General features: G+C 40.3%; 1 protein-coding gene across 6 annotated transcripts in view; it reads right to left on the bottom strand.

Moving 5' to 3' along the window:
• LOC115192090 (thyroid hormone receptor alpha) overlaps positions 1–27099 on the bottom strand; it is an 86916-nt gene extending 59817 nt beyond the window's left edge. For all 6 annotated transcript variants that reach the window (XM_029750213.1, XM_029750210.1, XM_029750211.1 and 3 more), the window contains exon 1: positions 26773–27099. The gene's annotated coding sequence lies outside the window, so the exon portion shown is untranslated. The remainder of the gene's footprint in view (positions 1–26772) is intronic.
• Between the last annotated feature and the right edge of the window lie 708 nt (positions 27100–27807).

The raw sequence follows: 27807 nt of genomic DNA on the forward strand, positions 1-27807 counted from the left end.
GCATTCGGAAAGTATTCAGACCCCTTGACTTTTTCCACTTGGTTACAGCCTTATTCTAAAATTGATTTTAAAAAAATGTCAATCTACATACAATACCCCATAATGACAAGGCAAAAATAGGTTTAGAATTTTTTGATAACTTGATAACGGAAATATCACATTAACATAAGAATTCAGACCATTAATTCAATACTTTGTTGAAGCACCTTTGGCAGAGATTACAGCCTCGAGTATGACGCTACAAGCTTGGCACACTAGTTGCACACAATGTTCCATTGCCATACTGGCTGGTAACGTTCTTATCCCTTACTTGCTAGCTAGCCAACTATGGCTAATTTACAGTCACGTCAAACAGTGCAGCCAGAATAACAACAGAAGCTGCATTTGCATAAGCTGTTTTCTAGTGAAATTTATTTGGATGCATCCATAACAATGAGCTAATGAGGCATGATTTCGCCTGGCATATAAAATGGCATAGGACACGGTTGTTCAGAGGAGCTCGCCAACAACACAATCACTTCAAACTGTAGCAGGAAAGACTGCAACCTAGCTACATTTTGTTTCATTTTTTTGTATATATTCATAAAAATTATGACAGCTGATTCATAATTTCGACTGGCTGAGAAATGCTGCCTGCCTGTCTCGTCCCGACATGTTCATTACTATGGGACAGTTGGAGATCGAATTTGAATATTGAAACAATGTTGCAAATGTCAGAGAGACAGACAGCAAGGTTTATACAAATCTCTACTGTTGAAAACGAAATGTTAGTCTAAAAGTAATGTGTGATAATGTCTAGATGCTTTTTATAGTGGAGATCAAGTTTATAAACTGACTGGCTGGGCTGATGAGACAGTGAATCGCACAGTCAGATGGAACAGAGTAAATAGGCATTAACGTCATAGATTTAGCCGGTTTGAACTAATCAGCATTCAGCATTAGACCCACCCGTTGTATAAAGGGAAATAAAGCACACTCTAGAATGCCCTTCAAGCCAATCAGAAACAAGTTTTCAACAATGCCATGGTATAAAGTACATTATAAACTGGGTGGTCTGAGCCCTGAATGCTGATTGGCTGACAGCCATAGTATATCAGACCGTATACCACAGGTACGACAAAACATTTAATTGCTCTAATTACGTTGGTAACCAGTTTATAATAGCAATAAGGCACCTCAGGTGTTTGTGATATATGGCCAATATACCACAGCTAAGGGCTGTGTCCAGGCACTCCAAGTTGTGTCGCGCTTAAGAACAGCCCTTAGCTGTGGTATATTGGCCATATACCACACCCCCTCGGGCCTTATTGCTTAAGTAGAGTTTAATAAAGTACAGCAGAGCGACTAAGGTGAATGAAGTTCCAGCAGCCAAGGTGATAATGACTGGAATAATTTTTGCTTGTTTTTTTCCCTGTTCTCCAAATAGTATTTTTAAACCTTTTAAATGGTTTAGAATGCAGTACATCAGCTTTCAAAAAATTCCAAGGAGGGAGAAAAAGATTATTGGAGGGGGAGTTACCACTGAATATGTATCTAACTTGAATATTTTCCCTAAATTCATTTTCAAATATATTTATATGATTAGATTAGGGCAGATACAAATTAACAGTTGAAACGATTAGTAGTTTAAGCCAATTTTCAATGCTATTTGTGACACAATTTACTGATTTCCCATGGCCACCCCATGACTGGTTCTTGGACCCCCAATTATGAAATTCATAGAAAGGCTTTTTTAGGTTGCTAGCCAGTAGCCAACAGGGTAATACGTGCCTTAATAACACCCTCAGTACCAGAGTTTACTGGGGGATAGGAGGCCGTACGTAGAGTCAGTTCTGAGCTCAGCTTGGCTTCCTCAACTTACATATCAAAGTCGCTACACAGTGTTTCCCAAACTCAGTCCTCGGGACCCCAAGGGGTGCAGGTGTTGTTGTTTGCCCTAACACTACTGATTCAAATGATCAAAGCTTGATGATTTGTTGATTATTTGAGTTAGCTGTGTAGTGTTACGGCAAAAAACAAAACGTGCACCGCTTGGTGTCCCGAGGACAGAGTTTGGGAAACCATGCATGCACTATTATAAACAAGTAGGCTACCAACACAGGAATAAAGTGTTACAAAGCCACCAGACCAATCGGTCCAGCATGCTGCAAAGACGCAAAGGCCGGCTCAGGGAAGGGGGCTACTGGAGCCAAGCTAAGGCTACCCACCTACCCCGAGCTGGAGTTTAGGAGTCAGACACCTGAGGTCACAAAAACAAAACACAAATTTACATCCCAAATGGCACCCTATTCCTTCCCTATTTGGGGCACAAATTTTGACCAGGACCCATATGGTTTTGGTCAAAAGTAGTGGACTAGGGATTAGGGTGACATCGCATACGTTGTGGTTTGTTTACCCTGTAATTTTAACAAGCAGGTACAAACGGTGATGGCGGCAGCCCGTTCTTGTTTCGTCAACCTCAGAGAGTGTCCGCTTCATTCCTTTCCGCAAATCAACTACCGCTGCCACCACTTGACAAACGAGTGATTTAAAGTGATTTAATAGGTTGCAATAAATAAAAACAAACCGGTGGCTATCTCCTGCACAAATTCTGTGCAAGGACATTGGTCGCCAGTGCAGTGACTTGATCAGCTGCGTAGCTAACTGTTGTAGCTAGCTAGCTTACTGACATTGCTAGCTAGCTAGTCAACTAGCTCTTCCAATACTGACAAGAAAAGCTTGCTTTGCATGTTTAAATTACCCTGAAGTTGTAGACACAATTAAGAGGATCTGACTTATCAGAAATCAGTCCGTAGATCAGCATGTTTCTACGCGATCATATCATTGGGTCATCTGAGCACAGCAGCTGACTTACATTTACATTACATTTACGTCATTTAGCAGACGCTCTTATCCAGAGCGACTGGGAGACTACTGCAATGACTTGTGGCTAAAGAACAGCTGCTTCATGAAAACTCATAATAGTGTAAGCATTAGCACTACTAGCTACAATAGCTTGCTAGCTAGCTTTTGTTGGAAGATTCAACATTGCATAAGCAGCACCAAATAGTTGTGTGTGCAGCATTAAGTAGGTAGCTGGTTGGTTAGCAGCATCGTTTCAGTTAATGATGATTTCAGTGGCTCAGCTGTTGAACACATTTATGTCTATAATCACATTTCAGAAATACTGCTCATTGAAGCACAATAATCCTTGATTAGATAGATGTAAAATAGGGCAACTAAGACGTCCTCACCAAAAAAAAACTAAACATTTACATATTTGTTTTAGCTTAATTCAGACAGTTGAGGAAGAAATGGCGTTCGGCAGACGATGTCACCAAGGGAATATTTTCAAATGTTATGACAGCCCATTGTAGCTGGCAACTTTTGATCTATCCCATTACCATTTGTGAGATACGAAACAGATCAGTGCAAGATTGAATCCCCGAGCTGACAAGGTAAAAATCTGTCGTTCTGCCCCTGAACAAGGCAGTTAACCGACCGTTCCTAGGCCGTCATTGAAAATAAGAATGTGTTCTTAACTGACTTGCCTAGTTAAATAAAGGTGTAAAAAAAACAAAAAAAATTGGTCAAATCGGTGTCCAAAAATACCGATTTCCGATTGTTATGAAAACTTGAAATCGGCCATTCCGATTAAATCGGTCGACCTCTAATAAGGGCTACAAAGGAGAGCTGTTCCTCCAGCATGACAGTGGACCTGAGCCAGAAGTAATTCTGATCTTTACAACTACATGCAACTTTGAGTACCTGTTCAACTCAAAAGGACTGATTTGCAGATGGAACATTCAAGACAACCCCAACTTTGTTCAGCCAGATGTACACCATTCACAGGTTGCAGGAAGGGAACATGGTTCCAACAGTCTTCATGTTGCTGCCAAATAAGACTGAGGTATGTATCAACAATTACTATTGACGTTGTTTTATTGAAGTGTTCATTTTCAACAAGCCATTAATGTGAATAATATCTAACAACATTAAAACAATGATGCGTGTTCTGTTATATATTTTGCACATTTATGGCTTGATAGCAAATATCATCACCATTGAGCTAATGTAGTTCTCATAGTAGCACTAAACAGCACCAAGCGATATGAGCAATGGAGAGAGATATGAAAGGAAGCAGAGTTACAGCCTCACTCTACCCAATTGTAGCAGTAGGATCAAGTACATTTACATTTTAGTCATTTAGCAGACACTCTTATCCAGAGCGACTTACAGTAGTGAATGCATACATTTCATGCATTATTATTTTTTTTTTTGTTGTACTGGCCCCCCGTGGGAATCGAACCCACAACCCTGGCGTTGCACACACCATGCTGGCGCTGCAAACACCATGCTCTACCAACTGAGCCACAGGGAAGGCTAAAACAAGCAAGTAACAACCAGCCCATTTCTTGACAGATAGCTGAACTAGCCAACTGAGTTTCGAATTTAGTCTTGGCAGCTGAGTTGTTTAGAGATTCGTCCTGACAGCAAAAAAAAACAAAAAAAATCTGGATCACAGAAGATGACTAAAAATATTAGTTTTATAAACATCCTTGATCACAAATCATGACTTTACATTAGACCCATTTGCATTGAATAGAATAGTTATTTTATATTCTCAAACTAACAGCAGTGCCTATATGATGTCCTTCCATACAGGCGTGACATGCTGGAGTGATGCGTCTACGCAAATGTTGATCAGTAGGCTAATATACAGTGCCTTCAGAAAGTATTCATACCCCTTGATTTATTCCACATTTTGTTGTGTTACAGCCTGAACTCAAATTGGATGAAATAGATTTTTTTTCTCACCCATCAACACACAAGATCCCATAATGACAAAGTAAAAACATGTTTAGAAATTTTTGCAAATGATTTGAAAATGACATGCAGAAATATCTAATTTACATACAGTACCAGTCAAAAGTTTGGACACCTACTCATTCAAGGTTTTTTTTTTTTTTTTTTTTAAGACCAAGTCCATATTATGACATGAACAGCTCAAATAAGCAAATAGAAACAGTCCGAATTGACTGGCCATGTCTTAAAGTAATGATGTAATATAATTTCTCTTTGTTTATTTGAGCTGTTCATGCTATAATATGGACTTGGTATTTTACCAAATAGGGCTATCTTCTGTATACCACCCCTATCTTGTCACAACACAACTGATTGACTCAAATGCATTAAGAAGGAAAGAAATTCCACAAATTAACTTTGACACGGCACCACTGTTAATTGAAATGCATTCCAGGTGACTACATCATGAAGCTGGTTGAGAGAATGCCAAGAGTGTGCAAAGCTGTCATCAAGGCAAAGGGTGATTACTTTGAAGAATCTCAAATATAAAATCTATTTGTTTAACACTTTTTTGGTTACTACATGATTCCATGTGTTATTTCATAGTTGATGTTTTCACGATTATTCTACAATTTATAAAATAATAAAAATAAAGAAAAACCCTTGAATGAGTAGGTGTGTCCAAACTGTACATGTAATGTGTGAGGGAGCATGATGTCGTTTCCCAGGGTCCAACATCTTGTACATTGCCAGAACAGGCTCTCAAATAGAAGATAACACACTATACGATACATTTATAAACATAAGAATGAGTGTGAGCTGTCACCACCCGGCTCGTGGGAAGTGACAAAGAGCTCTTATAGGACCAGGGCACAAATAATAATAATCAATCATTTGGCTCTTTATTTAACCATCTTACATATAAAACCTTATTTGTTAATCGAAAATCGATTTTGCCAAGGCAGGATACTCTGAGCACAGCCCAATCCAAAAATCTGGCAGTGGCTTCTGATTAAATTCAATTTTCACAGACCCACTTGTTGCAATTTCGATGAGGCTCTCTTGTTCAGATATCAGTAAGTGGACTGGAGGCAGGGCATGAAAGGGATTACGAATCCAGTTGTTTGCGTTATCCGTTTCGGGAAAGTACCTGCGTATTTGCGCACCCAACTCACTCAGGTGCTTCGCTATATCACATTTGACATTGTCCGTAAGCTTGAGTTCATTTGCACACAAAAAAATAATACAATGACGAAAGACCTATGTGATGTCCTTGTTAATGCAGACAGAGAAGAGCTCCAACTTCTTAATCATAGCCTCAATTTTGTCCTGCACATTGAATATAGTTGCAGAGAGTCCCTGTAATCCTAGAGTCAAATCATTCAGGAGAGAAAAAACATCACCCAGATAGGCCAGTCGTGTGAGAATCTCATCATCATGCAAGCGGTCAGACAAGTGAAAATTATGATCAGTAAAGAACTTTAAGCTTGTCTCTCAATTAAAAAAAACATGTCAAAACTTTTTCCCTTGATAACCAGCGCACTTCTGTATGTTGTAAAAGCATTACATGGTCGGTGCCCATATCATTGCACAGTGCATTAAATACACAAGAGTTCAGGGGCCTTGCTTTATCAAAGCTAACCATTTTCACTGTAGTTTCCAAAACGTCTTTCAAGCTGTCAGACATTCCCTTGGCAGCAAGAGCCTCTCGGTGGATGCTGCAGTGTACCCTGCAGTGTACCCAAGTGGCATTGGGGGCAACTGCTTGCACGTGCGTTACCACTCCACTATGTCTCCCTGTCAAGGCTTTTCCGCCATCAGTACAGATACCAACACATCTTGACTAGAGGTCGACCGATTATGATTTTTCGATGCCGACACTGATTAATTGGCCGATTTCTTTTGTATGTATGTATGTATGTATGTATGTATATATATTTTTTTTTTGTTGGTATTAATGACAATTACAACAATACTGAATGAACACTTATTTTTACTTAATATAATACATAAATAAAATCTATTTAGTCTCAAATAAATAATGAAACATGTTCAATTTCATTTAAATGTAAAAACAAAGTGTTAGAGAAGAAAGTAAAAGTGCAATATGTGTCAAGTAAAAAAGCTAACGTTTAAATTCCTTGCTCAGAACATATGAAAGCTGGTGGTTCCTTTTAACACGAGTCTTCAATATTCCCAGGTAAGAACTTTTAGGTTGTAGTTATTATAGGACTATTTCTCTCTATACCATTTGTATTTCATATACCTTTGACTATTGGATGTTCTAATAGGTACTTTAGTATTGCCAACCTAATCTCGGGAGTTGATAGGCTTAAAGTCAAACAGCGCAATGCTTGAAGCATTGCGAAGAGCTGCTGGCAAATACAGGAAAGTGCTGTTTGAATGAATGCTTACGAGCCTGCTGCTGCCTACCACCGCTCAGTAAGACTACCCTATTAAATCATAGACTTAATTATAATAACACACAGAAATACGAGCCTTAGGTCATTAATATGGTAAAATCCGGAAACTATCATTTCGAAAACAAAACGTTTATTCTTTCAGTGAAATACGGAACCGTTCCGTATTTTATCTAACGGGTGGAATCCATAAGCCTGAATATTGCTGTTACATTGCACAACCTTCAATGTTATGTCATAATTATGTAAAATTCTGGCAAATTAGTTCACAACGAGCCAGGCGGCCCAAACTGTTGCATATACCCTGACTCTGCGTGCAATGAACGCAAGAGAAGTGACACAATTTCCCTACATAATATTGCCTGCTAACATGAATTTCTTTGAACTAAATATGAAGGTTTAAAAAAAATATACTTATGTTTATTGATTTTAAGAAAGGCATTGATGCTTATGGTTAGGTATATTCGTGCAATGATTGTGCTATTTTCGCAAATGCGCTGTTGTTAATAATCCCCCGTTTGGCGAAGTTGGCTGTCTTTGTTAGGAAGAAATGGTCTCCAAACAGTTCGCAACGAGCCAGGCGGCCCAAACTGCTGCATATACCCTGACTCTGTTGCACAGAACACAAGAGAAGTGACACAATTTCCCTAGTTAAAATAAATTCATGTTAGCAGGCAATATTAACTAAATATGCAGGTTTCAAAATACACTGCTCAAAAAAATAAAGGGAACACTTAAACAACACAATGTAACTCCAAGTCAATCACACTTCTGTGAAATCAAACTGTCCATTTAGGAAGCAACACTGATTGACAATAAACTTCACATGCTGTTGTGCAAATGGAATAGACAACAGGTGGAAATTATAGGCAATTAGCAAGACACCCCCAATAAAGGAGTGGTTCTGCAGGTGGGGACCACAGACCACTTCTCAGTTCCTATGCTTCCTGGCTGATGTTTTGGTCACTTTTGAATGCTGGCGGTGCTTTCACTCTAGTGGTAGCATGAGACAGAGTCTACAACCCACACAAGTGGCTCAGGTAGTGCAGCTCATCCAGGATGGCACATCAATGCGAGCTGTGGCAAGAAGGTTTGCTGTGTCTGTCAGCGTAGTGTCCAGAGCATGGAGGCGCTACCAGGAGACAGGCCAGTACATCAGGAGACGTGGAGGAGGCCGTAGGAGGGCAACAACCCAGCAGCAGGACCGCTACCTCCGCCTTTGTGCAAGGAGGAGCAGGAGGAGCACTGCCAGAGCCCTGCAAAATGACCTCCAGCAGGCCACAAATGTGCATGTGTCTGCTCAAACGGTCAGAAACAGACTCCATGAGGGTGGTATGAGGGCCCGACATCCACAGGTGGGGGTTGTGCTACAGCCCAACACCGTGCAGGACGTTTGGCATTTGCCAGAGAACACCAAGATTGGCAAATTCGCCACTGGCGCCCTGTGCTCTTCACAGATGAAAGCAGGTTCACACTGAGCACATGTGACAGACGTGATAGAGTCTGGAGACACCGTGGAGAACGTTCTGCTGCCTGCAACATCCTCCAGCATGACCGGTTTGGCGGTGGGTCAGTCATGGTGTGGGGTGGCATTTCTTTGGGGGGCCGCACAGCCCTCCATGTGCTCGCCAGAGGTAGCCTGACTGCCATTAGGTACCAAGATGAAATCCTCAGACCCCTTGTGAGACCATATGCTGGTGCGGTTGGCCCTGGGTTCCTCCTAATGCAAGACAATGCTAGACCTGATGTGGCTGGAGTGTGTCAGCAGTTCCTGCAAGAGGAAGGCATTGATGCTATGGACTGGCCCGCCCATTCCCCAGACCTGAATCCAATTGAGCACATCTGGGACATAATGTCTCGCTCCATCCACCAACGCCACGTTGCACCACAGACTGTCCAGGAGTTGGCGGATGCTTTAGTCCAGGTCTGGGAGGAGATCCCTCAGGAGACCATCCACCACCTCATCAGGAGCATGCCCAGGCGTTGTAGGGAGGTCATACAGGCACGTGGAGGCCACACACACTACTGAGCCTCATTTTGACTTGTTTTAAGGACATTACATCAAAGTTGGATCAGCCTGTAGTGTGGTTTTCCACTTTAATTTTGAGTGTGACTCCAAATCCAGACCTCCATGGGTTGATAAATTGGATTTCCATTGATTATTTTTGTGTGATTTTGTTGTCAGCACATTCAACTATGTAAAGAAAAAAGTATTTAATAAGATTATTTCTTTCATTCAGATCTAGGATGTGTTATTTTAGTGTTCCCTTTATTTTTTTGAGCGGTGTATATACTTGTGTATTGATTTTAAGAAAGGCGTTGATGTTTATGGTTAGGTACACATTGGTGCAATGACAGTGCTTTTTTCGCAAATGCGCTTGTTAAATCACCCGTTAAGGCGAAGTAGGCTGTGATTCAATGATAAATTAACAGGCACCGCATCGATTATATGCAACGCAGGACAAGCTAGATAAACTAGTAATATCATCAACCATGTGTAGTTAGCTAGTGATTATGTTAAGATTGATTGTTTTTTTAGATAAGTTTAATGCTAGCTAGCACCTTACCTTGGCTCCTTGCTGCACTCACATAACAGGTCGTCAGCCTGCCACACAGTCTCCTCGTGGAGTGCAATGTAATCGGCCATAATCGGTGTCCAAAAATGCAGATTACCGATTGTTACGAAAACTTGAAATCGGCCCTAATTAATGTGCCCTTCCGATTTAATTGGTCGACCTCTAATCTTGACCACCAAAGTCCATTTGATGTCACAAAGCTGTCCAGTACTTTAAAAATATCATCTTCTGTTATCCTGGTTTCCAGTGGTTTGCAGAAGAGGATGTCTTCCTTAATTGACCCCCCATAAACGTAACGGACATACACCAGGAGCTGTGCCATCCAGCTGTAACGCATAGAATTCACTGGCTTGTATGCGAAGCAGTAATTGTTTCAAAACATCTCCTGCCATGTCACTGATGCGTCGTGAAACAGTGTTGTTTGATGAGGATATTGTCTGTATAGTTTTTTTGGCCTTTTCTCCCAGCATTGTCCCAGCCATATCCGCAGCAGCAGGAAGAATTAAGTCCTCCACAATAGCATGTGGCTTGCCTGGCCTAGCCACTTGGTAGCTTACCATTAAGATGCTTCTTGCCCCTGCTTATTAATGGTATCTGTTGCTTTTATACATGTCTTACTACTAGAAAGTCATCTTAATTCTCGCTTATTTTTCAAATTGGCATGTTTTGTTTCTAAATGTCTGCGCAAGAGTGAAGGTTTCATCGAGTTGTGAGATAGTACTTTTGCACATATAACACACTGTGGCTGAGGAAAGGCACTACTCCCAATATAAGTGAACCCCAAATCAATGTAGTTCATATTTGCGCCTCTTTGATGGTCCAACGTCCCTGTCTGTTGTTCGGTGCTTTCCTGGGTAAGGGGGCAGTAGCTCTTCGGCTGTATCAGATTCACAACTGTCAGTGTCCATGCAGGCTGGGCTAACAACAAATGTAGAACTACTGATGCTAGCATTGGATGTGCTCGTGGAAGCAGAACAACTTGTGTTGTCGACACGTGCAGGTATAGTACTGCTGGTAGTAGCAGTACAACCAGTAGAGCTGGAATGTGTCTATGGACGCGGGCTTTACTTTTTAAAAATAATTTATCAATTTTCGAGCAAACGGAATGAGCAGAGGCTACATTTGGCTATATACGGACCGTTAGTGGAATTCCCGCGAGAGAGTAACGGTTAATGTGATTGGATGTTAATTATTTGACTAGGCTACCTGTATTTGACATTGTGTTGTTATTTCGCTGAACACGAGATGGTTTCATTTTATTTTTGGCAGTGAAGAGGCTACTCAGACGAGAAAAATACCTCACCCAAATGTATAGCCCCAATGGAAAATATAAATGGACTGTTTGAAAATGTGAATATTTTTTGGGGGGGGGTGAGAAATACCTGTACAAGGCTATACGCTGCATAGAAATCATTTGAATGATTATGTCTTGTTTGTTAAGCTCGGCTTCAGAAAATGTAACCAGAAAATAAAAATCAACATTAAAATGACCCAAACATGACATCAAAAATCATTTGTGTGTGTGCTGCCTGATGCATATGTGCATCTCTGAGTTACAATCACTGTGACTGCAGCAAGGCAGAGAGAGCCGAGGGCCTGTGTGGGAACAGCTTCAGGAGGAGGCCTATACTAAATCAGCCATTGCGACAGATGGACCCACTAATCCTCCACAAGAGGAGAGAAGAGCCATGAAGCTACACCACTGAGCCCTCTAGCGCAGTGACAGCCAGGCTCAGCTGTACCAAGCCCTGTGGAGAACAGAGGCACAGCTACTGATGCCGTATCTTAATTTGATCATCCTGTAGTTTGGGGAATTTTCCTGCCAAACAGAAAATGCAAACTTGTAGTGTATTGAAGGTTAAAAATGGCTTCTGTGTATAATTTATCAAATGCCTTTTCAAAATCCGCTATAAATACCATTCCTGGCTTAGTATATGTTTCATGATGTTCTATTATTTCTAGTAGTTGTCGTATATTATCTCCAATGTATCGTCCATGTAAAAAACCTGTCTGATCAGGATGAACAATACCTGGTAAAACCCTTTTAAATCTGAGTGCTATGCACTTTGCAGACAGACTACCATTTCTATAGGAGTAGTTAAAACAAATCTAACAATGGAGCTTTTAGCATATCAAAAAATACTTGATATACCTCTACCGGTATGCCATCAAGCCCTGGGGTTTTTTAAGACTGAAAGGATTTAATAGCCTCAAAAAGTTCTTCCTCTGTAATTTGGCCTTCGCACTGATCTTTCTGATGATATTACTAGTTTATAATTTCCACTTTAAGCCTTTGACGCATACGAACACACAGGTGTGATCATTCTACAGTGGTCCCTGCAGTGATTAGAACGTCTAGTTATGATTGACACAACAGCCAGCATTTGAGCTGGCCACCTTTTTCCACAGAAACATTTTGCACAAACAGTCTTTACAACGTTATGTCCTTAATGAGAGTCAACTTATTTTTGGATGCAATGTTCAGACATTCACAGAAGTAGCAACAGCATAACACAATTCGCATCCAAATCGGAAAATGTAGGCTACATTAGTCCTAGCGCTAACTGAGTAAAGAGTGAGCTAACACAAGGCATCATATTTAGCCTCTCGTCTCCCTCATCCCTCTCAAAACAGTATGTTGCTAGCATGCAAAAGCTGTCATTAAATATCTGGGAAGAAAGATGTCAAGTTCCAATTGTTGGCAAGTTTTATTCAATACTGTGTTTGTGTGGTTTTTGAAAGAAAAGAGGATTTATTAGTCATTATAATAAAATCAGAATATAGCAATAATACAATGAAGTAACATAACTGAAGAGCTCCGCAAGGGCTCCACAAAGGCTCCACAAGAGTGCAGGGCAGAGCTACGCTAAACAAACTAAATTGATACACAGGCCAATCCAATAGTCATGATAAGGCCAGGGCAGCTTCAAAGGACACAACACAAGCTAATACTTAATTGACGCCATAGGGCATTGTTCTACAGGACTAATAGAATCATTTAAATACATAGCCACAATTGAGTATAAACCATTATGAAATCAGTATCTCGCGTGTCGACGGTTATAAAGGAACACATTATGCTCCATACATAAATATGGTGGGCTACAATAGAAAATTACATAACATGATATACAAACTGTATTATGATCAGCTAATAAGGCACTTTAATATTTATAAATGCCTGGATTTTTTCAATTTTGGTCACTCTCTTATAAAAATGGGTAAAAATAATGTATAGCAACCCCAGGTGTAAAATAGTAAATAACGTCTACTTCTCAGAGAGTTTTGAATTGTCAAGACGAGCCTCTTACATCTAGATGTTCCGCTAGCGGAACACCGCTCCAATATCCAATGATAGGGCATGGCGTGAATTACAAATTCCTCAAAAATCCGAAAACTTCAATTTTTCAAACATATGACTATTTTACACCATTTTAAAGACAAGACTCTCCTTTATCTAACCACACTGTCCGATTTCAAAAAGGCTTTACAACGAAAGCAAAACATTAGGTTATGTCAGGAGAGTACCCAGCCAGAAATAATCAGACACCCATTTTTCAAGCTAGCATATAATGTCACAAAAACCAAAACCACAGCTAAATGCAGCACTAACCTTTGATGATCTTCATCAGATGACACTCCTAGGACATTATGTTATACAATACATGCATGTTTTGTTCAATCAAGTTCATATTTATATCAAAAAAACAGCTTTTTACATTAGCATGTGACATTCAGAACTAACACTTCCGGTGAATTTACTAAATTACTCACGATAAACGTTCACAAAAAACATAACAATTATAGATACAGAACTCCTTTATGCAATCGCGGTGTCTGATTTTAAAATAGCTTTTCGGTGAAAGCACATTTTGCAATATTCTTAGTAGATAGCCCGGCCATCACAGGCTAGCTATTTTGACACCCACCAAGTTTGGTACTCACCAAACTCAGATTTACTATAAGAAAAATTGGATTACCTTTGCTGTTCTTCGTCAGAATGCACTCCCAGGACTTCTACTTCAACAACAAATGTTGGTTTGGTTCCAAATAATCCATAGTTATATCCAAATAGCGGCGTTTTGTTCGTGCGTTCAAGACACTATCCGAAGGGTAATGAAGGGTGACGTGCCGGCGCATATCGTGACAAAAAACAAAACAAAAATTACATTACCGTACTTCGAAGCATGTCAAACGCTGTTTAAAATAAATTTTTATGCGATTTTTCTCGTAAAATAGCGATAATATTCTGACCGGGAGACGTCGTTTTCATTTAAAGACTGAAAATGTAAAATGGACTTCACGTGCACGCGTGCGCCCGTCTCATTGTTCTCAGATCGACCACTATCCAAATGCGCTACTGTTTTTCAAACGGGGACTGCAGAGTCATCATTCAACGTTCTGGCGCCTTCTGAGAGCCTATGGGAGCCTTAGAAAGTGTCACGTTACAGCAGAGATCCTCTGTTTTCAATAAAGAGGCTTAAGAAGGCCAAGAAATGGTCAGAGAGGGCACTTCCTGTTTGGAATCTTCTCAGGTTTTGGCCTGCCATATGAGTTCTATTATACTCACAGACACCATTCAAACAGTTTTAGAAACTTTAGGGTGTTTTCTATCCAAATCAAATTATATGCATATTCTAGTTTCTGGGCAGGAGTAATAAACAGATTAAAATCGGGTACGTTTTTTATCCGGCCGTGAAAATACTGCCCCCTATCCATAACAGGTTAAACAAGGGTGTCCCCTGTCACCATATCTATTCGTTATGGCCATCGAGATGCTAGCTATTAAAATCAGATCCAATAACAACATTAGAGGATTAGAAATCCAAGGCTTAAAAACAAAGGTGTCCATGTATGCCGATGACTCAAGTTTTATGTTAAGTCCGAATGCTAGATCCCTGCAATGTCTCATTAAAGATCTAGATAACTTTTCTGTACTCTCTGGACTAAAACCTAATTATGAAGTGTACAATATTACGTATTGGATCCTTAAAAAATACAACTTTTACATTACCTTGCAGATTACCTATAAAATGGGCTGATGGTGAAGTAGACATACTGTATTCATATCACAAAATTTATAAATAAGCTCTCCACAATAAATTTCAAAAGAAAACTTGTAAAAATAGACAAGATTCTGCAACCATGGAGAGGTAAATACCTGTCTATTTATGGAAAAATTGCCCTGATTAACTCCTTAGTCATATCTCAGTTTACTCACTTACTTATGGCGCTGCCTACTCCTGATGATTCGTTTTTCAAATCATATGAGCAAAAAATATTTCGCTTTATCTGGGATGCTAAACCAGACAAAATAAAACGAGCCTATCTATATAATGAATATGAATTGGGTGGGTTGTGATTATTAAATATAAAAGCACTAAACCTCTCTCTAAAAGCTTCACTCTTTCAAAATTTGTATTTGAACCTTAAATGGTTCTCAAGTAGATTAATAAGAATAGCTCATCCATTGTTTAAAAATTGCCTTTTTGCCTTTGTGCAGACTGACATGTCTCATTTTCGATTCATCGAAAATGATAATTTTTTTCAAAGTATCGGTCTTTTTCAAACAAGCATTGCAGAGCTGGCTACAATTTCAATTTCATCCCCCTGAAAAGATAGAACAAATATTACAACAAATAATTATGGCTGAACTCAAATGTGCTGGTTGATAAAATACCTGTATTTATGGGAAAGATTTTTGAAAAGGGTATTTTGTTCGTAAATGATATTGTAAATTGTAATGGTAGAGTTATGTCCTTCATGGAGTAATCATGTTGAATATATTTGGGGCATAAAATCATCGAAGCTCTGCAGATTTTGTTGTGAGGATACAGAATCAATAGACCATTTATTTTGGTATTGCCCTCAGGTAGCCTGTTTCTGGTCTCAGCTTCAGGAATGGCTGAAAATGCATAGCATTGATCTAAAATTGACCCTAGAAATAGTACTGTTAGGAGATCTGGAGAGACCGGGTCAATCAATTACTAATACTCTTAGTAAAAGTATTTATCTTCAACACGCAATCTGTAGATTCTATTTGATAGATTGAAATTGCACGTTAAACATCATAGCATAGTTGAAAGATATGTGTTGCGTAGAAACACGAAGTGGGTGGCCAGCAGAGATAGATGGGATGGAATGAGGGAAGCTGAGGGTTGATATGTGGAATTGGAGACAAGTGGGAGTGGAGTTGCTGTGTGAGAGAGAGAGAATGATGGTCAAAAGATAAAGGGAAAAAAAGTCAAAATAAAAACATAATAAAAGTACATATCAATGATACTAAGTGGCAGTGTTTTTACAACTAATGCCGGTTTGCCTGAGGCTGATGCCGTGCAGGTGTTTCTACACATGCATATACACACACTCTCATTCAAATAAACACATACAAGAACACACACATACATGTAATAGTGCCAGACATGCACACAAACATATAAAGTAGGCATTGCTGTTATGATCTCAGTTGTCCTTGATGTCCTTTGTTTTAAATTTATTTTTTTCATTGTTGTTTGCTGTTTTCTGTCTTTTCCTTTTTTCTCTTTAGTTCCTTCTCTTGGTTGTTGGTGCATTGGGGGGTTCTTGGGGGTGGGGAATGGAATTAATTGTATTTTTTATTTTTCCGGAGGGGAGACTGTGGGAGAAATCTCGAATGGTTGAGGGACAGCTATTGGGGAACTGTGGGGGGATCTTGGAGGGTTCGGGTTTCACAAGATTGTGATCATGACAAAGGAAACTGACATATTTTATATCACTATCATGCATACGCACCCTCACACATAAGGATGGAACTGTTGCGGAAAGACTGATACATGTTTGATAGTGTCTTGATGCTGTATTGTTTGTCCTTCATGTTCTAATACTTTAATGTTAACCCTTCCTTGTGTTTTTTGTAATAAATAATTATTAAAAAAATAATGATATATATATATATATATATATATATATATATATATATATATATATATATATATATATATATATATATATATATATAAAATGACAATGCAGGCGCCAGCCGGAAAATGCGTCCGGGGGAAATTGCATCCGGGGGAAAAAAGTTTGGCCAGGTTGTTCTGACTGGAGGAAACACTGGGGGACTGCTTGAGTTTGCATCGAAGAGAGAAGTTTGTCCGGCTCATCTAGATATTCCTCACGTTACATTAGCATAGCATGACTCAAACATAAATTGTCCGCCACAGTGAAATGTGCTACTTTATGTGAATTACTGGAGGTGGAATGCACCTAATTTCAAATGGTTGTTCGAAAATCATATAAAATTGACAAGTTTAAACATAACCTGTAGATAATTAGCATGCAGTGTGTCTTGGATTGAGGGCAGCGCGGGTTAACTGTCCTGTTGCGTAACAATACATTTATAGCGAATTCTGACATCACGCACATAAGAAAACTCACATGGTGAGACTGTGACGCATACAACCCATACAAAAAAATGTACATGAATTATAATCCACAAAATAATTAAAATGTCCTCCTGCTGCAGGAGTATTTTCCTTCTGTGAAAAACTGGGTCAAATTAAGCTACGGCATATGTACACAGACTTGGCCCTATGGAGATAGCATGGGAGTGAGTGAGTTGCCATATGGCTGGGTGCGCTATGGTCAAAATATCATATAATGGTATTTCAAAACAATATGACAGTATTTATGGTTTTTAATAATAAAAGTTCAAAATAACATTTGCTTTATGAGTAGTGTGTGACCTAGGGAGGAAACACATTCTAAGTGATTTCAATGGGTCTTTCTCCATTCTGATTGTTTTATACTGTTCAATTCAACCAATTGTTGTTGTTTTTTTGCATTTTCATCCATTTCTGCATTTCCTGCACTCATTTGAGATAATTTTCACACTGCCACGTAGGGCTGCACAAATTGGGCAAACAACCTAGGCCTTATTTTTTACCAAATGTTGCAATTACGATTTGACTTCTGATTTCGAGCAAAATACTTGGGTGAACTGTTGGAATCATGGAAATCAAATTATTATTCTAATTCCATACTTAGAATATAATAGTGGGCACTTTGAATACAGTGTTTTACATGACAAATGCCAGGCAGGAGTTATTTTTTTATTTAACTAGGCAAGTCAATTAAGAACAAATTCTTATTTACAATGACGGCCTACCCCGGCCAAACCCGGACATTGCTGGGCCAATTGTGCGCCCCCCTATGGGACTCGCAATCACAGCCGGATGTGATACAGCCTGGATTCTAACCAGGGACTGTAGTGACTCCTTTTGCACTGAGATGCAGTGCCTCAGACCGCTGCGCCACTCAGGAGTCCTTATTGTGACAGGGTAGGAATGAAAGTGTTGACAAATGTTTCCTAGTGGACCCTATAATCTTTGGCTACATTGAATGTTCTCTCAGCTATTTCATGAAGCTAATATATTCTTGCTTCTCGTATTCCGATTTGATTTAGGTCTGTGTGGAAAGCGGCATGGAGAGAGAGAGCGCGGGGAGAGATGACTCAAGTAGCGAAGTAAACTATAGAAATGGGTGTTACACACGGCGTATCACATTTAACAAACCAAACATTCAAATACCGTTTTAGAAGGTAAACTAAAAACCCAAACCGATCTGTGAATCAATCCGGTATATCGTAAAATACAGTATACCGCCCAGCCCTAGGTTGCCACATCTGCCCATGCTGCAGAGCTATCTGCCGAAATCACTATTTTAGTAGTTCTAAGGCATACTTTCAAGTCCACTAGAACTATCAATTGGGTATTAGAGCTATACTTCCCGAACTGTCTCTATCCTTCTCATCGCTGTGTTGTGTACATTACTCTCTCATGCGGCCTGGGTGCGGTGCCGGGAAGAATAGGAGCACAGGATTCTGGTCATTGTAGTTAATAAATGTTCTACGCTGAACAAGGTTGACTATTTGCCTATTGAAAACTACAACTCCCTACAGCATCCCACAGTTCGTTCTTGATTTGTCTCTCTCATGCTTGATAGGATTTCTCTCTGGAGAAACGGTGCATTGAGCTCACAAAAAAAAATACTAAATGGAAATCAAGTGATTGAACAGACATTGGTCAATTAGTTATTTAAAATAAATAAACAACATTTTACAAACTTGTTGTTAGATGGTTCCTCACCCTGAAAGTAGTCCATGTGCCATGAGAAACTGTAATCCATGGTTCAGTACTCTTTAAACATCTGTTACAAACTTCAGCTTATATTTAGCCACGCTACCTACAAATCTATGGAAGTAATGGGGGGATGTGAGCATGTTTTTTTATTTTTTTATGGACACTTTTAAATGTGCAATATGCAGAAATCGCTCTGCCATTTCCTGGTTGCTAAAATTAGAATAGTTTGCCTAATTTCAGTTTGTGACAAAACAAACAATGTTTAGTGTAGATAATCATTGTACCATCTAAACCGATGTGAAATGTCTTTTCAAAACCCCCAAATACTGTATTTTCAGCTGTTGTACAAAACCAAAAGTAAAAGACACAAAAACAGAAATAGTGCTCATAGAACAGATCTACAGCTTCTTAGGACTAGCTTTCAATAAGAATGACAGAGCTATAATTCACATTTCAATGTGAATTTGGTCGAGTCGCCCAAAAAGTTACATATTGCAGCTTTAAGTAACATCAAACCAAATATAGAGTTGATTTCAGGTGATTTGGAATGCTTACATGCCTCCATCACTTCCATTGATTTTTAGCTAGAGGTGGCTAAACTTAATTGAAGTTTGTAATGGCTTTTTAAAGAGAACCGAACTATGGATTACAATTTCCCCTGGCCCATAGACTACTTTCAGGGTGAGGAACCATCTAACATCAAGTCGTAAAATAGTGTTACACCGTATCCAAACCGGCTGCGAGCGTGCGCCATCGTTCGCAAATTGATTTTGTCCCCCCCACACCAAACGCGATCACGACACGCTGGTTGAAATATCAAAACAAACTCTGAACCAATTATATTAATTTGGTCGAAAAGGTCAAAAAGCATTAAACATTTATGGAAATTTAGCTAGCTAGCTTGCTTGCAGTTGCTAGCTAATTTGTCCTATTTAGCTAGCTTGCTGTTGCTAGCTAATTTGTCCTGGGATCTAACCGTTGAGTTGTTATTTTATCTGAAGGTCCTCTACTCCGACAATTAATCCACACATAAAACCAAATTGTTTCTAGTCATCTCTCCTCCTTCCAGGCTTTTTCTTCTTTGGACTTTATATAGCGATTGGCATCTTTCATAGTTACCATGACGACTGACCGAACTCAGTTCATCTTTTAATCACCCACGTGGGTATCTGCTTCTATAAACCAATGAGGAGATGGGAGAGGCAGGACTTGCACCACGTTCAGCATTACAAATTGAGCTGGCTTCTATTTTAGCGCTTGGCAACATAGACGCTCGTAGGCAGTGTGGGTGCAATAATTGAATAACGTGTATTTTTAAAATGATTTTGCAACGCTCGCGGTGTGGTCAGCATGTTAGGTTCTAATTATCAGAGTAAGAACTCGACGGACACGATGAAAGCTTAAACCAAGTTTATTCTTCCCAAAAGATCAAACAGCTGAACAGACAAAAACATGTTTACAAGAGAGCTGGTATTTGTACCCCCCTTTGGGTGGAGTCTCCTCCTCCTCGCTAAACATTGCATCTTTATTGCTAGGCAGGAAACTAAGTGATACGGGCAATAAACTTTTCTTTCTCCCTTAACGTGACCTAACCTCGACCCCCTTCATCACTAATCCATGGCTCTCTCCCCTTATCAATGCCTGCCATATGTAAATCGCTTTCCCTACACTCAGTACATTCCAAGCTTAATTGCACCCACCATATACCTTCCCCCTACAGATAACCATTAACCTCTGGTGTAGCCCCTCGGCCATGGCACCCATCAGGTCTCTATTATAACTAACGATTAATAACATTTCAAGTTCAGAAATCCAAACCCATCAATAGTGAACTACTCCTTTAACTCTGATGACCTGGCTTGAATCTATATAAGCAGGGCAAGCCGAGCAGAGAGGGGAAAACAGGGTTTACCCAATCATGAGATTTCTTCCACTCCAATTTCTCTCCATGCAAAACAACAGATTTGGGATCAAATGTCCCTGTCTTCACCCTGTACACGAGAAGCTGGAAAGCATTGGATCTGTGTAAGCATGAGATAATTGTAGTTTCTTTTCACCATGCTTCTTTCACCAGCCCTTCTATTTTAACTCCATGAGGAGGAGTGGAGTGATCAAGTGTATCCTTCAGGGGAGAAAGAGAGGTAGCGAATTGGCCCTCAGCTCCTATAGGGCTGCTAGCTGCTAGTGGTGGAGCGGCTGAACGCGTCTTTTAATGTCTTCCCCGGGCAGATAGGCCACTTTCTCATGCCTGATGGCCCTCTCTGATAGGCCCAGCAGAGTGGAGCTTGTTAAGTCCTCCGTCCCATCACAACATGGATGTGGGGGTTTCCTGTCTGCCTGCCTGCCTGGGCTTTCCCTCAAAACAATGCCAGTCCTCTGGGAGTTATTACTAATCCAGCCTTAAAGGGATAGTTCTGGATTTTGGCAATGAAGCCTTGTATATACTTCCCCAGAGTCAGATAAACTTGTGGATAAGAGGTAGGTTCACAAGGAAATGCTAACTAGCATTAATGCAATGATTGGAAGTCTACAGGAAGAGCTAGCATACTAGCACTTTGGCAGAGGCTTGTGTTTGCAATCATGGCTGGAAGTCAAGGTCTAAAAATGGGGGCACTTATAAGATCCTATATTCACCATGGTAACAAATTTGAAATAGATCGATGTCCCTGTTTGGTGTACAGTCATGGGCAAAAGTTCTGAGAACGACACACATATTTATTTACAAAGTTTGCTGCTTCAGTGTCTTTAGATATTTTTGTTAGATGTTACTATGGAATACTGAAGTATAATTACAAGCATTTCGTAAGTGTCAAAGGCTTTTATTGACAATTACATGAAGTTGATGCAAAGAGTCAATATTTGCAGTGTTGACCCTTCTTTTTCAAGACCTCTGCCATCTGCCCTGGCATGCTATCAATTAACTTCTGGGCATTCTTGCATTATGTCAGAATTTGTGGGTTTTTCTTTGTCCACCCGCCTCTTGAGGATTGACCACAAGTTCTCAATGGGATTAAGGTCTGGGGAGTTTCCTGGCCATGGACCCAAAATATCAATGTTTTTTTCCTCGAGCCACTTAGTTATCACTTTTGCCTTATGGCAAGGTGCTCCATCGTGCTGGAATAGGCATTGTTCGTCACCAAACTGTTCCTGGGTGGTTGGGAGAAGTTGCTCTCGGAGGATGTGTTCTTAATTCATGGCTGTGTTCTTAGGCAAAATTGTGAGTGAGCCCACTCCCTTGGCTGAGAAGCAACCCCACACATGAATGGTCTCAGGATGCTTTACTGTTGGCATGACACAGGACTGATGGTAGCGCTCACCTTGTCTTCTCCGGACAAGCTTTTTTCCGGATACCCCAAACAATCGAAAAGGGGATTCATCAGAGAAAATGACTTTACCCCAGTACTCAGCAGTCCAATCCCTGTACCTTCTGCAGAATATCAGTCTGTCCCTGATATTTTTCCTAGAGAGAAGTGGCTTCTTTGCTGCCCTTCTTGACACCTGGCCATCCTCCAAAAGTCTTCGCCTCACTGTGCATGCAGATGCACTCACACCTGCCTGCTGCCATTCCTGAGCAAGCTCTGTACTGGTGGTGCCCAGATCCCGCAGCTGAATCAACTTTAGGAGACGGTTCTGGCGCTTGCTGGACTTTCTTGGGCACCCTGAAGCCTTCTTCACAACAATTGAACCGTTCTCCTTGAAGTTCTTGATGATCCGATAAATGGTTGATTTAGGTGCAATCTTACTGGCAGCAATATCCTTGCATGTGAAGCCCTTTTTGTGCAAAGCAATGATGACGGCACGTGTTTCCTTGGAGGTAACCATGGTTGACAGAGGAAGAACAATAATTCCAAGCACCACCCTCCTTTTGAAGCTTCCAGTCTGTTATTCGAACACAATCAGCATGACAGAGTGATCTCCAGCCTTGTCCTCGTCAACACTCACACCTGTGTTAATGAGAGAATCACTGACATGATGTCAGCTGGTCCTTTTGTGGCAGGGCTGAAATGCAGTGGAAATGTTTTTGGGGGATTCAGTTCATTTGCATGGCAAAGAGGGACATTGCAATTAATCTGATCACTCTTTATAACATTCTGGAATATATGCAAATTGCCATCATACAAACTGAGGCAGCAGACTTTGTGAAAATGTATATTTATGTCATTCTCAAAACTTTTGGCCACGACTGTATATGATGATTTAACTGTCAATCTCTCCCAAATGGATGACTATGAGAAACAAAAATAATTGTAATTTAAAAATTGTTTTGAAACCAATACTATTTATAAACATAGGCACAACACTATATATGAAGCCATTACCATTTATTACACCTTGTTCCCTGTCTACAGCGGCTATACCATGCATATAAACTGAGAAGGGTGTAATTGCGGCTTGCATTCCTGCATATATACTTATATTGGTCAATTTTTAAGCTAGGGCCTTCGGTACACAGGTGGAAGACGGGGGCACTCCAGTACAGTAGGTGGCGGAAATGCACCATAACGTTGGATGCCAACTGCCGATAAACCCCACAGAAGAAGATGAAGAGGTGGGGGCAACAACGGTAGCTAGCTGGCTAGGATACCGGAAGACAGTGTCTTTACACCTGTTGGGCACTGCTTTCCCGCAATTCTATTAACGACAGCGAGAACAGGTGTTAGGCAGGTGGGAGCAAAAGACACTATATTAGCTAGCTATCTAGAACTCCGTTACACAGCAGGCAGGATAGGTAGCTATCCTCCTTCCCGAAAAACTCTGATAATACTTTTATTTCCCTTTTGACACACATTTTAACCACATAGACAATCAGGGGAAATCCAGAATATGTGTCACACAAGCATGAAGATGGCATGCTCGAGGGGTGGGGCGTTCATGCAGGAACCAATGGGATGCTTGGGGGGGTGGGGGGCGTTCCGAATTGTGTGTCACAATCCCACACTATTGTATAAACTATTTTTTCTCTTCCTCCGTTCATTGCTCTGCATGATGAACTGCCATGCCCGGCTGTGCGCGACATATCGGGCTAAATCTATGTATTGGTGGTGCAGTGTTGACGATGAGCAGACAGGGTTAACCTGCTGCCTTGTAGCTTCTGACATAACTGGTGCAATGAAATCAGATTATTGGGAGATCAACCGAACTCTTTCATTTCCCAACCCATTTGCCCTTCTCTCACTCACTGGTTTTAAGATATCCCATTAAAAACACACTCACTCATTTAAATAATAGGCTACTCATTCAAAGTCATATTCTTTCAATTCAGAGAGCAAATAGTTTCTTAAAGTTTTTTTACTATAAGGAGTAGGATATAACATTTTATCAGAAGATTATTTCTAATGATAGTAGGCCTATAAAGGCTACTTGGAAAAGTTCCTTAGATGTTTTATAAGCTGTACAAACTATAACCCTACCAGGTGAATTACAGCCTTACCTATTCACAGTGTAATTTCCCTTTGAACAGTAGCCTAGACATGTTTATGCAGATCTACAACAGTGGGCTGGCTATTCAGTGTTTGGGGAACTATCAAATATCCAAAGGAACCAGTGGCGGTCTGTGCCGTTTAAGATGAGGGAGGAGGATTTATATTTTCATGAGCATGGCCTTATTTCTATTACTGCATATTGGATGACTGTCATTCATATTCCATTCACCCAGCTCAATGTAACATTGATAGGTATAGGCTACTGCATGATATTGACATTTTCCCTGTACCCGTCATGAAGTTGCTACAACCTTGCCTATGAATGAACGTTTACAACGTTAGTCAAACAGTTGCAAATGAGTTTCCATTGGACAAATTCAAGTATGTTTATCCCTGTTTCATTCCATTTGCTTCTGTTTAAGAAAGGTTTTTCAACAGAATCGGCAGAATGAACACACACCCCTTGATCACACGCAAACACAGTTCACTTTCATAGCAGCCATATAAAAACAGCATGATCACTTTGCTCCTTGTATATACATATCATTCCTTCTCGCAACTATATATGAGCTCTCCTCCTCTCACCTTTTCCCTTCACTTGTGGACTTTAGTGCACAACACATCAGCTGTCTGTGACCAGGCGAAAAAACCTTTCCAAGCCAAACCATAGCATGACTGCTAACCGCTACGCACAGCCTACATCGTGGTCACTTCATAGTCAACATAGCGACTAGAATTAACACTTTAGTAAACCCGCTACAATCATGAAGTACAGTGTACAGTCAGAATGCAGTTTAGCAGTTACACTGGCAGGCCCCGGTGGCAATAAATTAATAAAACCAAAAGCTTACCTTGACTTTGAAGAGTTCTAGTGTTGGATAAGCCAAAGTCAGCTAGCTAACATAAAATCCCTCTCTGTGTGTGCCGGGTGTTTGAGTAGGCTAAACTAGATAGCTGCATTTAGCTAGCTAAGTAAGTAAATAAATAAATTCAACCAAACATAGCTCTCTCTCTCGCTTCTCCTTAATTTTGGAAGAAATGTATTTGTTCAAAACTGTTAAACTATTGTCTTTCTTTGAGTCAACTACTCACCACATTTTATGCACTGCATTGCTTGCTAGCTGTAGCTTATGCTTTCAGTAATAGATTCATCCTCTGATCCTTTGATTGAGTGGACAACTTGTCAGTTCATGCTGCAAGAGCTTTGATAGGTTGGAGGACGTCCTCTGGATGTTGTCATAAATACTGTGTAAGTCTATGGAAGGGGGTGAGAACCAAGAGCCTCCTATTTTTGTATTGAAGGCAATGTACCCAGAGGAGGACAGAAGCTAGCTGTCCTCCATGCTGCTGAAGCTACTATACACCTTCATTGCAAAACAGTGTGTTTTAATCAATTATTTGATGACGTGAATATATTTGGTGTCAATTAATCTCAAAATAAATGTTTAAATGTTCCAATATTTTTATGAAATTCTCTGAGGAGGATGGTCCTCCCCTTCATCCTCTGAGGAACCTCCACTGAAAGGAACCATAGGCCAATCAACATGAGGCTAAATTAACTTATAAATGTAGGCTAGAGAGAGTTTTAGGCTAACCTAGGCTGTATGCTATAATTGCACTTTTCCCTATTTGTAGGCTATTGTAGGCTTCTAGTTGGGCTAATAATGGACACAAATTAATAACTGAAATGTTTTACAGCAGCCATATTCGCCTTCATGACACGTGGGAGGATGCAGCTAAATAGTGACAGATTAACTTGATCAAATCCACACTTTGAGTGTTCCATTTTGCTACACTAATATTGACTATGTTGATTTTTGGGGGGGACAGACGCATGCCAGTTCATGTAGGCTAACATTGTCCTTCTATAAGTACCTAGGACTATTCACGTTCACAACAACCCCAATGGCTGTTGTGAACGTGCACAAAAAATGTATGTAGTTCTGTCCTTGAGCTGTTCTTGTCTATTAGTCTATTAATGTTATGTATTATGTCATGTTTCATGTTTTGTGTGGACCCCAGGAAGAGTAGCTGGTGCTTTTGCACCAACTACTGGGAATACTAATAAAACACCAAAATACCAATACCAAAGCTATGGATGTCATTCCAAAGGAATTTACTTTGACCGCGCAAAGCAGAAACACATTTCACTGAGAACACATTCATTTGAAAAGAACTGGATAAAAAATAAGTAGGCTACTAATGTTCTCATTACGGCAAGATCACAAGCCCCCTCTGACAAAACAGTTTCACTATGTTACAGTAGCCACGCAAATTGCCTTGCCAAGACAAAACGAGGCCAAACTGTGGTAGCAAAGTGTTGCCTTGCATTCCAGATTATGTCTGACTGCACAGACTGACCTTGCTACTAAATGGGAAAATAGTAATGAATGGACACCATTCGTATGGGCTTTACTGCTCGAGTTGACAAGAGGACAGCAGCACTTACCTTGCCGCAGACGAATGAAGTAGGTGCCTTCTCAGTGACAGTCCCGGGCCGATACAAGTGTCAAATCCAACCAGTTTCCCTGGCTACCGGTGGTAGTCGTACGTATCTCCTGGTCAGGAATTTAACGCACAACGCAGTTTCGAACTTATCAGACGGCAACCGTTAACCAACCATCTGTAAACACGCTGCGTTGAGCAGACTATTTCAGAAACGGAGTAAATGAGCTCTTAATACTCAGTTTTTCCACTATGGACATTTTAGCACCGTTCACATTCCACTGCTACGACCGAGAAACGTAACAGACAGTAATACTACATAGGCCCCTCCCCTTTACAGTATGGGTGCGTGCAGTGTGTAGCCAAGAGAGTTTTATCAAAATGTCTACTGCTCTCTACAGGGCAACGTCAAAGCTGCAGTTCAACACCATAGCTCTAGCACAACCCTATAGATCAGGGTTTCCCAAACTAGGTTTAGATTTTTTGCCCTAGCACTACACAGCTGATTAAAATCATCAAAGTTTGGTGATGAGTTGATTATTTTAATTAGCTGTGTAGCGCTTGGGCAAAAAACGAAATGTGCACCCAGGGGGACCCCAGGACAGAGTTTGGGAAACCCTGCTATAGAGCACAACTGCTTGTTGAATTATGTACAGTGACAACTAGCGACATTCTGGACAGGCCTAAAAAAAGATTTTAGAACCATTTTCACAACAAAGCGCAGATTTGTTTTTCTTCATTTTCGTGACAAAAAAACGGTGACTCCGGTCATGCCGAACTAGCGACATTCTGGAAAGGCCTAAAATAACATTTTAAAAACATTTTCACAAGAAAGTGCAGATTTTTATTGGTCCAATGCAGCCGTTTTTATCTCAATATCAAATCATTTCTGGGTAACAATTAAGTACATTACTGTAAAAAAAAATAATATTAAACTGGTGAACAAGAAACAAAAATAACTTCTTAGCAAAGAGCAATTTTTCAAGCAAGACTTTTGCTAGGAATGTCTTGGGAGTGGTCTGAGTGGGGAGGGGAAAAC

The sequence above is a fragment of the Salmo trutta genome, chromosome 4 (assembly GCF_901001165.1).
Source record: "Salmo trutta chromosome 4, fSalTru1.1, whole genome shotgun sequence".
NCBI lineage: Eukaryota > Metazoa > Chordata > Actinopteri > Salmoniformes > Salmonidae > Salmo > Salmo trutta.